Consider the following 12,258-nt stretch of genomic DNA (forward strand, 5'->3'; position numbering starts at 1 on the left):
GAGACAGAAAGTATCCTTGTGGATCAGGAGGACGTGCTTGGCACGGAACTCCGACGATAAGCAGTGGCCTTCAGGCCGGCTCACTCACTCCTTCCATCCTGTGCCCTTCAGAGCTGGGGTGGGGGGCGGGTACGAGGGGGAGCTGCAGCTGTCTTCACGTAGTACCAGGCTGTGGTCTCCAAGGCAATCCACCCTTAACCTTGTCGGATTCCCCGGCTGCAGTTCCCGAGGAAAGGGCCTGCCACCCTGCCTCAGTGGAGACCTCCGTCCCTGCACTGGCCACAGTGTAAAATTGAGCTCCTCCTCCAGTCTCTCCTGTACGCCAACGTGCCTTGCACACTAGCATTTCTGGCAAACCGACATGACCCCCAACCCAGTATGCCCTACGACTCAACAAACCCCACACTCCAGCATACTACACAGCCCAACATTCCCCAAATTCAAGTATGCCTCATAGCCCAACATTCCCCATGGCCCTATACGTACCACAGCCCAACATTCCTACACCTAAGGATGCTGCACAGACCAACAGGCACCACAGCCTAACATGGCTCACACACCAGTATAGCCCACACCCAAGTATGCCTCACACTGTATGTAGCATGTCCTATACCCCAACATAAGCACATGCCAGTATGCCTTGCACCCCAACATGCCTCTCCTCCCTCCTTGGGACTAACATCCTGAGAGTGACCGTATTTCACCCCTAGGACACACTAGACTGGCTGCCAGCTGTACCACACAACAGTAGCTCACCACAGCCATCTCTTGTGGCCTCAGTGTCCCCACCCACCAGACTAAGCGCTGGAAATGACACAATCCCCTGGGAGTCTTATAAACTTGCTGTACCCAATGGCCTGGCAATTTTACCCAAGATGTGTGCCCAAGAGCACTTGAAAGTCATGGGTCTCCCAAGACTCAAGCAAGGATGATCCCAAGCTGGACCCTACTCCCCAGACCATGGAGAAAACCACAGAGAGGATCAGTAGGTAGAAGTCACATGCATCATGTGGGATGATAGGCTGCCCCGGAAGCTGTGTCCCAAGAGGTGTTGCTCACAGCTGCATGCATTTATCACCTCCCAGGATAGTGAACTTGAGAGGTTGCTTCGTTTGGGCATTCTAGTGGATTAAACCTAGGGCAGCACACAGGCAAGGCAAATATCCTACCACCAAGCCCCAGCTATGGAGGGTTTGTGGGCCACACCATGTGTAAACAGGTCTCAAAATCAAGGAGAAATACAATGGAAGCTGCCCGACAAAGTGGGGGAGGTGTCCCCGTTCTGAGACAGTTGAACAGCTGATCCCATAAGGCCTTCTTCCCAATCAACACGAGACAGATGAGGGAGAGGGCGCAGTGGGGAGAAGCACTTGTGAGAGCAAGAGGACCCGAGTTCAATCCTCAATACCTATTGAAACAAAGCCCGGCCTGGGTGTATGCTCTTGCAGTCCCAGCCCTGGCAGAGACGGTCAGATCCTGGGAACTCTCTGGCCGGCCAGCCTAGTGGAAACCTGTCTAACTTCTGGTTCGGTGAGAGATCATCTCCGGGGAACAAGGCGGCAAGTGATAGAAGAAGACACCCAACATCCTCACGTGTGCCCACAGGTGCAGGGGCTTGTGAGCGCACGCACAAGCATGGGACACATTTGGGAGCCCTGGTCGGACTGGAGTCTCAGAAAACACGGACAAGTTTTTTCTTTTTTTTCTTTTGTTATTATATAAACCGGCCCGTGTATTGCAGACTAGGGATGTGTCGAGTGGACCACTTCTCCTGGTCCCTCGATTCTCTCAGTATTCTGATTGTAAACCTAACTGTGAAAGCAGAAGTGGAGGAGTAGGCCCGAGCCCCGCGAGCCGTTCACTCAGGAAGCACAGTGCCAGGCGCCAATGGCCCATTTCTTCATCTTGCTTTTGCCACAGAAGAAGCAAGTATGCTTGGTGTGCCAGCTGACTTCAACCCACCATTTCCTGAAGGAATACACCGTAACTGGTCCCATTTTTTAAAACTTTACTTTTTGGTATTGTAAAATAAAATAAAATAATAAAAAAAACTTCACTTTTTGTGTGTATGTATGTATGTATGTATGTATGTATGTATGTGCACCATATGCATTCCTGGTGCCCACGGAGGTCAGAAAAGGGTGTTGGATCTCCTGGAACTGGAGTTACAGATGGTTGTGAGCCACCATATGGGTGCTGGGAGTCAAGCCTGGGTCTTCTGCAAGAGCAGGCAGTGCTTTTCACTGAGCTGTTTTAGCCCCAGCTGTTCCTGCCTTTACTAATAATCCTGACCTTGGTTCATTCAGCCATGCCATCATGGCCTAGGCCTGAGCCTGGAAAGCAGTATCGACAATTTCTTAACATAAGTACTTCCCAATCCAGGATACCAAACCCAAAAATTACCCTTTCCTCTGAAATTTGAATTCAACTGGATGTCCTGGATTTTCAACTGCTAAATGTAGTGGCTTTAAATCCAGTTTACAGAGAGAAGATAGATTTGAGGCCAGGAGCTAGATCTGGGTCTACACTCTCAGCTGGGAAAGAGGAGGTGGTGGTGGTGGGCTATGGGAAGTCCCCAGGGTTTGGGGGTGTTTTGTGGCTAGTGATGCCCAGGCTGTTGCTGGTTCTGGGGGTAGAGGGGGGCCACAGACAGCCCTGGGCTTTGGATGGAGCTGGCCCCTGCCCCAGGGCTTCATTTCAAGGCTGAACTGTCACTCCCTACAGGGAAATAATCTCAGCTTCTTGATGTTTCTTTCCCTCTCCCCTGCCCACACCAACAAATCAGGAACACTCGGGCCGTGGGAACTCCTGCTGGCCCTCCAAGGCCACCAAGCAAACAACTCTCCAAGTTCCACCCTAGAAGAACTGTGATTGCTTTGTCCAGCGTGCTCCACTGACTGCCCACCGCAGGGGACCCTGGTGCATCTGGCTGGAAGCCAGGACCTGCACCTGAGCGGGTATCATGGACACAAATGCACATGCATGCCACCCACAAGAAGACACATCATACATGTACCTGGAATACACCACATATATGTGCAAGCCCCTCAAATGTGCACACATCACACATATATGCTTATGTGTACACATGTCAGCCTGCATATTTGGTTGACTTCTTTTCTGTCCACATGGATCTGGACACCAAACTCAAAGCATATCCAGCTCAGCATGGTCACTTCCATCGATTCCTAGAACCTGGAAAAGAGCTAAGTTTCCCCATGGTCGGAAGGGGTCACCACTTTAGGTCCCACCAAACTCTACCCTTGTCTCCTTATCAGCTGGACAGGGAGGACTCTAGGCTGACTATGGCAGGTTCGCTCACCCTTGGCTCTTGGCTCAGGCCTGGGTCCCTCAGCATTGCATGGGCCTGTGGACCTTAGTCCTGGCTCCTTGCCCATTTGCTGAGAGGAGTTTGAGGAACAGTTAGGGGCCAGTGCCACAGTCGGCACCCATGTCTCCTGGCTCCAGCATCCAGAGTATCTCAGGAGACCTGTCCCTCTTGATCAAGGGAGAGGCTACCTGGCTTGACCTGGCTGGGCTGAGGGCTGTCATCTCTCTAGGGAGCTCCCAGGCCATGCACACAATGGGACTCATACCCTGGGCCTTGGTATGGCTAGAAAGGCTGTGTGCCTCCTGAATCTGGAGCAGTCTGGGGATGGTCTGGGTCTTCTGCTGTTGGACTCACGGATGCTGTCCTTGAACAAGGAAGGGCAGCCATAGACCTCAGTAGACAGGTCCTCTATCTCCAGGTCAGGCCCAGGTTGACCCCAGCTCCAGGACCACATACTGTTCAGTGGGGTCAGAGAGACTGGTGGGCATGTAGGGTTGTGCAGCTTGCACGTGGGTGAATTTGTCTGATGGGAGATCGTGCATGCCTGTGAGTGAATGGAGACTCAGGCTTAGATTTGGGATGTGGGAAATGACAAGAAACCCAGATGTGGGCAGCTTCGGGCTGGGCGGCGGTGGAGGGTGAAGGGTGTTCCAGGGACTCACTGTCCCTCAGCCCTCCCACAGTCCCTCAGTCTGGGAGTCATGGCAGAAAATATAGAAAGACCAAGCTTGTGATGCAATACACCTGGCTGAAGTGAGGGGTGGCTGGGGCAGGGACCCACGTTTGGGGGGCCACCAGGATACTGGGGCAATGGAATGAAAGAGAGTCATTAGGTTTAAAAAAGAGTTCAAAAATAAATAAATAAAGGCATGTGCCACCACCTCCTGGCAAAAAATAAATTTTTTAAAGAGGCGGGGGCGGGGCGGGGCAGAATTCAGAGAGGGTCTGTCTGTTTCTGGCAAGTTTCGGTTTGTCACACAAAGCAGGCATGGGTACAACATGCTGCCATCTGGCCTATGACCCATTTTCATTCATTGCTCTGGGATCCCAGGTTGGGTAGAGATGGCTTACTGATGCCCAGGCTGTCCTCTGAGGCTGCTGCCTCAGGTGGTATCTGCAGGTCAAGGTGGCACCCTGGAGACCAGCACTCACGGGCCACCCTGTCTTTACCCTGCCCACCCTCCTTTCCACTTGGCCAGTTGAAGGGATGAAGCAAAGGTACTTAGCAGGGGTGGTCAACAACTATCCCCTGAAAACAGGTGACGCTCCTCACCGTGGCTTTCTCGATTCACGACCCCACCCCCACCCCACCCCCCCCACCCCCCCCACCCCCGTTTATGTGTCCCATTTTTCATGTGAGAGTATGATGAGACTGCAGGGGAACTATGGGAGGTCATCGTCCTCACCAGCCACACCCACGGCTCCTCCAGGGCTCTTCTTTCGTAAATGCAGATTTCCTTTTCAGTTTGTGAAAATGTGATGCTCTTTCACAGGCCTGTAAGGAATCATTATTTCCACTTTCCCTAATTGTAAAACAGTGCATTATTATGGAGATGGAGAGTCTGAATTGTACAGAAAAGAGGTAATTATTTTCAGCAGTGTTGGGTTTTTCTTGTCCATCCACAGCGTGTGTGTGTGTGTGTGTGTGTGTGTGTGTGTGTGTGTGTGTGTGTGTGTGAAGATCAGAGATCAATGTTGGCTGTCTTTCTCAAACACTTCGCACCTCATTTTTTTTTGAGAAGGGATTTCTCACTGACCTGGAGCTTGCCAATTCGACTAGATTGGATGGCCCAAAAGTTCCAGAAACCCTTTGCAGTCCTCCCACTCCGACCCCACCCCTGCCTCCCAGAGCTGAGATCACAGGCATGTACCACCACACTGGGCTTCTCTGTAGGTGCTGGGTCCTTGAATTTATGTGGCAAACACTTTACGGATTAAGCCTTTTCTTCAGCCCCCTTCACTGACTTCCTATACATGTGACCCGCCTTTCATGGATGCCGACCATGGTGGGGTCCTGGTAGGTCCTGCTGGCAGTTGCTTTGGGTTTATCATGGAGTGATGTGGCCCAGACTTCCGGAGCAATGGCATGGAGGGAGGAGGTGCCACAGGAACACCCCCAGACACTTGGAGCATCAGAATCCCCCCATGAGTACTCGGGGTCATGGTCCCCGCCACCCCAGAACACACACTCATAGGCATCTTTTACTCCAAACAAGCTGTCCACTATGGCAGAGGACCCTGTCCTATTTGTCCTAACATCTGCTTCTGGTCTCCTTCCATTTGTTTATTAGGCCTTCTGGCACGATCTCTGGTTGACCTAAAGCAGTTTAAGTGAAATTTTCAGTTCTAAGTGATTTTTTTGTTTGTTTGTTTGTCGTTGTTTTTTTTTTGGGGGGGGGTGTTGTTGTTTTGCATAATGTGGTACCCCACCCAGACCTAAGTGAGTTTTAAAATTTTTATTTGTAATGATGTACTTGAGGAGTCTGGAAGAAGAGAGTGTCGGATCTCTGGATTTGCAGGCAGTTGTAACTTGGTCCTCTGGGAGCACTCTACTGCCCAGCCCCCTCTCCAGCTCCTCAAGTGAGCTTTAAAGGAAAGTTTGTGATAACGGGTTGTTGTAGCAATGGCTATCAGTTCACATTTCACAACTTTTGTGCAGTTATTTTCTCTAAAAGTTGTTCATTGCAGAATAGTTAACCCATGCAGAACCATATACCCGGTGATTAAAGAGTACTGTCATGCTATGCCTACCTCTCTCTGCTGAGAAAGTCCAGTCTGCACCCAGTACCTGCTGACCACCCTCCCAGTCAGCCCCACCCTTTTAAGGTTTCCCATCTTCAGTCAGAACTCACTCTGAGGCTTCTCATTTCCTGGTCAAGCATCTTATCATCTCTCTTGCTCATTACTCTCCCTCTTCAGGGACAGGCCATACAAGTGCAAGGGCACTCTGGGGTGCTGAGAGGGCCCTTCAGCGTGTCTAGGGTTGAGGAGAGCCCTGGTTTCCTTGATTGCTCCATGGGAAATGGCTTCTCTGTTGTTACGAAGCAGCAGAGGCACCTCATGAGCAGGCCCAGCAGAAAATGACTGCATTGTCTGTGGCTTTGCACACATTGAAGACTCCACATCCCACATCCAGGGGACCTTGCAAATGGTTGATGTGAACATCAACATGAGCCCCTCAAATCCTCTCTAGACAAGAAGGGGAGGAAATTAAAAGAAAAACAGGAAAACTCGATTTTTCACTGTGCACACCAAACTTCATGGAATGGAGATGCCCAGACTGGCCACATGGGGTCATCCTGAGACTGAAGGCAGCTAACCCTTGCTGAACACTCAGCAGCAGATGTCTTAACTACTCTCAATCCATTAGTCTAAGCCACACCCTGCTGGTATCACCCTGGGGAGCCAGTGCTTCCTCCTGGACTTAGGGAGTCAGTGTTTCTCACTTGCAAATGAGGAAACTGCTTAGCTGGGCTCCCAGGTCTCTGCAGACGTGCCCAGGCACAGAAGGGTCTAACAGCAGCTCATTTACATCCGTGTGTGTCCTTGAGTGTTAACAGGGTTTTAGGACAAAAGCAACAACGTGAAACAGGCTCAGCGACTCCCCCAGTATGCCAATCAAATCAGTAGTGGTGAAGGATCAAGGGGGTTTCGTCAGACTGGACACATTGGGAAGAAGAAATAAAGGGGTTCTGTGACCCAAGTCCATCTCAAGGAGCAAATGGCAACTAAGATGTTACAGAACAGGGAAACCAAAGAGGATTAGGTAATGCATAGCTGACGGAGCATGTGGTCCTGGTCAGTGGTCTGTTGAGTCAGTATCTCAGTTCTGGTTCTGCAGAAGTCTGCACTGTCATCGATTTAGGGAAATGGTTCCTAGGTGCTCACTCCATTTTGGGTGCAGCCCTGCCGTCTTTTGGGGGAGTGTGACAAGTCGGGCAAGATTTGATCCCATGGGCTTAATTTTGTTCCTTTTCATGATGATGTTTAGTGAGAGGTGACACCCCTAGAATGCAATGTACCCGAAGGAGTGATGTGGGACGGAAACGTTAGAGGTGACAAGAGCCGAGAAGGGACAGTGGAGTCAGTGACGCAGTGAGGTGTCTTTCCTAAAGCTCCTGAAATGTTCTCCAAGACAGGCATGGAGGCTCATGCTTGTACTCTCAAGACTGAGTGTGGAGCAGGAGTCCCGCAGAGGCTCAGGCCATCTGAATAGGATTGCTTCAAGTCTGAGGCCAGTCTGGGTTATGTAACAAAATCCTCTCAAAACAGACAGACAGACAGACAGACAGACAGACAGACACACACACACACACACACACACACACACACACACACACACACACACACACTCACACACACTCACAAAGCCAAACCAAATCAAAACAAAACAAAATGCCTTTAATCCCAGCATTTGGGAGGCAGGGTCAGGCGGATCTCTTTTAGTTCGAGGCCAGCCTGGTCTACATAGTAAATTCCAGGACAGCCAGAACTATTATATAGAGAAACCCTGTCTCAAAAAACAAAAACAAAACAAAACGAAAAACCAGTTTGGTGTTGTAGCCTATGCCTTTAATTCAAGCACTCAGGGGCAGAGGTGGGTGGATCTCCATAAATTCAAGACCAGCCTTGTTTATATGAGACTGTATTTTTTTTTTTTTTTAAAAAGGAATTAGGATTACAAGAGTGTACCACCACATCTGGAGTGAATCCTTTCTCATGACCTCAAGCATGTGTTGTACCCATTTCGTGAACACCTCAGAGACCACCAAAGAGCTGATTTCCGATGCAAGCACACAGGGTCTTTTTATTCATGTTCAACCTGGGCCACTGCATGGCAGATGGAAGGAAATGTGGTGGCGGACAAGAGCCCAGATGTAGGGAGCTTTTACAGGGAAAAATCACAAGCCGGGAATTGGCAACTTGGGATTGGGTAGAAGGGATATGGGGCAAAGTGATTTTCTGAAACTATTGGTCTAGACTTTGGGTGCAAAACCACATTTGAAACCATTGGGTTAGAATTTTGGTGGGGAACCACAACCCACTGAACAGGATCTGGACTGCTCAGCAGGATTATCTAGATATCTTCAAGGGCCATAAACAGAGACAGGATGTCTGCAGGAGGATACTGCTCTGTATCCGTTGTATGAGTTGTCATGGCAAATTCCCGAGGTCCTTCCTGGAACTGAGCACAGCAGGTGGTCCGAGTACAGCAGGTGGTCTGAGATGGTGGCCCTTTCCCTAAGATGGAGCCTCTAAAGTCAAGTCTAGACCTTCACAGCATGTACCACCACATCTGGAGTGAATCCTTTCTTATAACCACAAATGTGTACCACCACATCTGGAGTGAACCCTTTCTTATGACTACAAGTGTGTACCACCACATCAGGAGTGAATTTTTTTTTTTTTTAAGATTTATTTATTGGGGGCTGGAGAGATTGCTCAGAGGTTAAGAGCACTGACTGCTCTTCCAGAGGTCCTGAGTTCAATTCCCAGCACCCACATGGTGGCTCACAACCATCTGTAATGAGATCTGGCACCCTCTTCTGTGTACATAATAAATACATAAAAAAGATTTATGTATTTATTATGTACACAATGTTCTGTCTGCATATATTCCTACACCCCAGAAGACGGCACCAGATCTCATTATAGATGATTGTGAGCCACCGTGTGATTGCTGGGACTTGAACGTAGGACCTCTGGAAGAGTTGCTGGTGCTCTTAACCTTTGAGCCATCTCTCCAGCCCCATGTGAATCCTTTCTTACGGGCACTTAATTTGTTCTGGTATTTTCATATTTCCTTTATTGTGTAGTAGCAGGAACAACTATAAAATGAGTTTTGAAAAGCAAACAAAGCAAGGACTGGGGCCCGGGGCTCCATTTAGATTCTCTCTGCGCCCATTTTCTCGTGGGCTCAGCTCCTAGCCTAAGTTCACGGGAGACATTTCCACCAAATAGGGGACGTAATAGCTGCTTCCTTGTACCTCACCAGAAAGTCTCTAGTTTCTCTGAACTGGGGCTGAAACTGGCTGAAACGGGTATTTTCACAAGCAACCACTGAAAGCAAAGCCACAGCATCAGTCTTCACTCACTTCCGGGAGGTTTGGAGATGGCGCTGCAGGCTGACCTCCAGCAACTACCTCCGCTTAGTTCAGAGGAAATCAGGCATCTCTGGCTCAGCTGTGGGAGGTGAAGCAACTACCTCCGCTTAGTTCTGAGGAAATCAGGCATCTCTGGCCCAGCTGTGGGAGGTGAAGAACTAAGCAACTACCTCTGCTTAGTTCTGAGGAAAACAGGCATCTCTGGCCTCAGATGCCCTCCAAGGACGTCTTTATTTGGGTCCAGAAAGATATCCCTAAGGATCCCAAACTCTAAAGATCTCAGGGTCTGGCTGCATGCCTTTAATCTAAGCACTCGGGAGGCAGAGGCAAATGGATCTCTGTGAGTCTGAGAATGGCCTGGTCTACAGAGCGAGGTCCGGAACAGCCAGGGCTACATGGAGAGACCCTGTCTCAAAACAAACAAGCACAAACGCACCGACAACTCAGGGTCAAGACATCTTGACATGCTAGGTCAGGTCCTTGAGGGAAGAGACCCTGAGATCAAGGTGGGGAATGTCAGTTAGATCATGAAAGCTGGAACCCTCCCCAGAGAATGCCCCAGGAGCCTTCCCGGGACCACCAGGTCTTGTAATTTGCTATCCAAAGATACTGGTAAATGGGGGGTACGGGGTGGGGGTTGGGGGAGTGGAAGGGGTGGGGGGTGGAAGCGGGGCTCTGTGACAGGGGCCTACAGTCTTCATCTGTCCTCAACTTTTTTTTTTGAGACAGGGTCTCTATTATGTAACTTTGGCTGTTCTGAAACTTGCTATGTAGATCAGGCTGGCCTCGAACTCTGTCACACCAGGTTTGTCCTTGGTTAGGTAAAGGCCTCAGGAGACCTCCAGCTCCGTAGCCTGGGTTACTCCTGTGCTTGTAGCTCCACAACTCTCCTCCAGGTGGCACCCTAGGTTTTCAGTTCTCTCTCTCTCTCTCTCTCTCTCTCTCTCTCTCTCTCTCTCTCTCTCTCTCTCTCTCTCTCTCTCATCGGCTTACGGAAACCAGGTGCCCCTAGCCAGGACAAACATACAAGGCAAGCGGCCTGGTGTATTTGAGTGCCTCCAGCCACCCTATCCCCCAAATTGTAGTTCATAATTGTTCATTTTTGTCAATTTAAATCTAGACTCACTTGGGAGGAGTCTCGATGGAGGACTGTCTAGATCAGGTAGGCCAGTGAGTATGTCTATGCAGATTATCTTGATTACATTAACTGAGGTGGGAAGACCGTTCCCTGAGTTTGGGTCCTGGACTGCACAACAAAGCAAGCAAGCCGAGCATAAGCATGTGTGCACTGCAAGCCGAGCATAAGCATGTATGCACTGCAAGCCGAACATAAGCATGTGTGCACTGCAAGCCGAACATAAGCATGTATGCATTCTCTTCTCTGTTTCTGATTACCGTGCAACAGGACCAGCTCCCTCAAGCTTCTGCTGCTCTGGCATCTCCACTATTGAAATAGACCCTTTCTCCCCTAAGTTGTCTCATCAGGGTATTTTTGTCACAGTAACTGGAAATTAAACTAAGACACAGTCCCTCGTGGAGACTCTAGACATACCGATATCATGGGTGGTGCTTCTGAGGGGACACTGGCTAAGAAGAGGGGGTCAAATGACATCATGGTCAGGGATAGAAAAAAAAAAAAGAGGAACCCCGGAGCTGTGGGGAACCACCAGGGTTAAGCTCTCAGTCCTGGTCTTAGCTGGTCCAGGGCAGAGCCAGCCGAAGTAAAGAGAAGCAGATGATTGCCAGCATATCCCAGAGTCCTCAGGCATGGTAGCCAAGGGTTCAGCATCTTGTGGGGCTGGCACCACTAAGCCACGGCTGTGGTCCTGACTCATGCTCTAGCACGACGAGTGTGTGGCTTCTTTCAGGGCACCTCAGAGTGAGTCTTCTAATTCCTCAGGCCTGGGGAACTCCAGCTCCAGTCAGGCTCCTGCCCCGCCCGTTCTTCTCCGGGTGCTTCCTGGGGTGCTGGCTTTGGGTGGGCAAGCCAGAGCTTGCCTCTGGAACACCTGAGGTACCAGTTACCTAAGCCCCACTTGTTTACCTCTGTTTGTCCTTGGCACAACACACACTCTAGCGTTGAGTGAGTCCCGCCCCAGGGAGTGACATGATCACCCCGAAGCCTTGTTTTCTGTTTTCCCAGTTACACCTTCTGCCCCAAAGCCCGTCAGCTGGCCCAGGCCCAGCCCGTGAGGCCCAGTAGGTAGCGTTGGACCAGAGAGGAGCAGCCAGTGCAGGGTGCATCGCTTGTCCTGCCGGCATGGGAGCCACAGCCTCTCCGCCTCCTGGACTGCATCTCGGCCATCCATCTCGAGGCTACCACCGTGACACCTCTACTGGCCATCACACTGTATATATTGTCACATACATAATCTCACAGTGTCACAGTCACAAGGTATCACATAGTCAAATACACATCCACACACCAACACACGCACTCACAATGCCACACGGTTATATACAATCACACTTTGTCACACCATCAGGTACGTAGTGTTACCTATAATCATACACAGTATCATACTGTCACATACACGGTCATACATAATGTTACATATGTAGTCACACCAAAGCCCACAACACTGGCCTCCACTTCCTAAAGCCCTAATGCTGCCAGGGGTAGTCTTCCTACTCATCCAAGAGGCAGCCTCCACATGTGTGCAACGGTGTTTGTGTGTGCTGCATATCTGTTCATGCAAGCCTGTACACATGTGCATGCTTCTGACCCGGAGAAGCTGGCCTCTACCCTCACTGCATGAGGGGACTTGGAGGGCTGGCCCGGTCCAGAGCTGCCTGGGCCTGTCCTGACTGAGTACCTTGGCC

This window comes from Peromyscus maniculatus, chromosome 1 (assembly GCF_049852395.1).
Source record: "Peromyscus maniculatus bairdii isolate BWxNUB_F1_BW_parent chromosome 1, HU_Pman_BW_mat_3.1, whole genome shotgun sequence".
Lineage (NCBI taxonomy): Eukaryota > Metazoa > Chordata > Mammalia > Rodentia > Cricetidae > Peromyscus > Peromyscus maniculatus.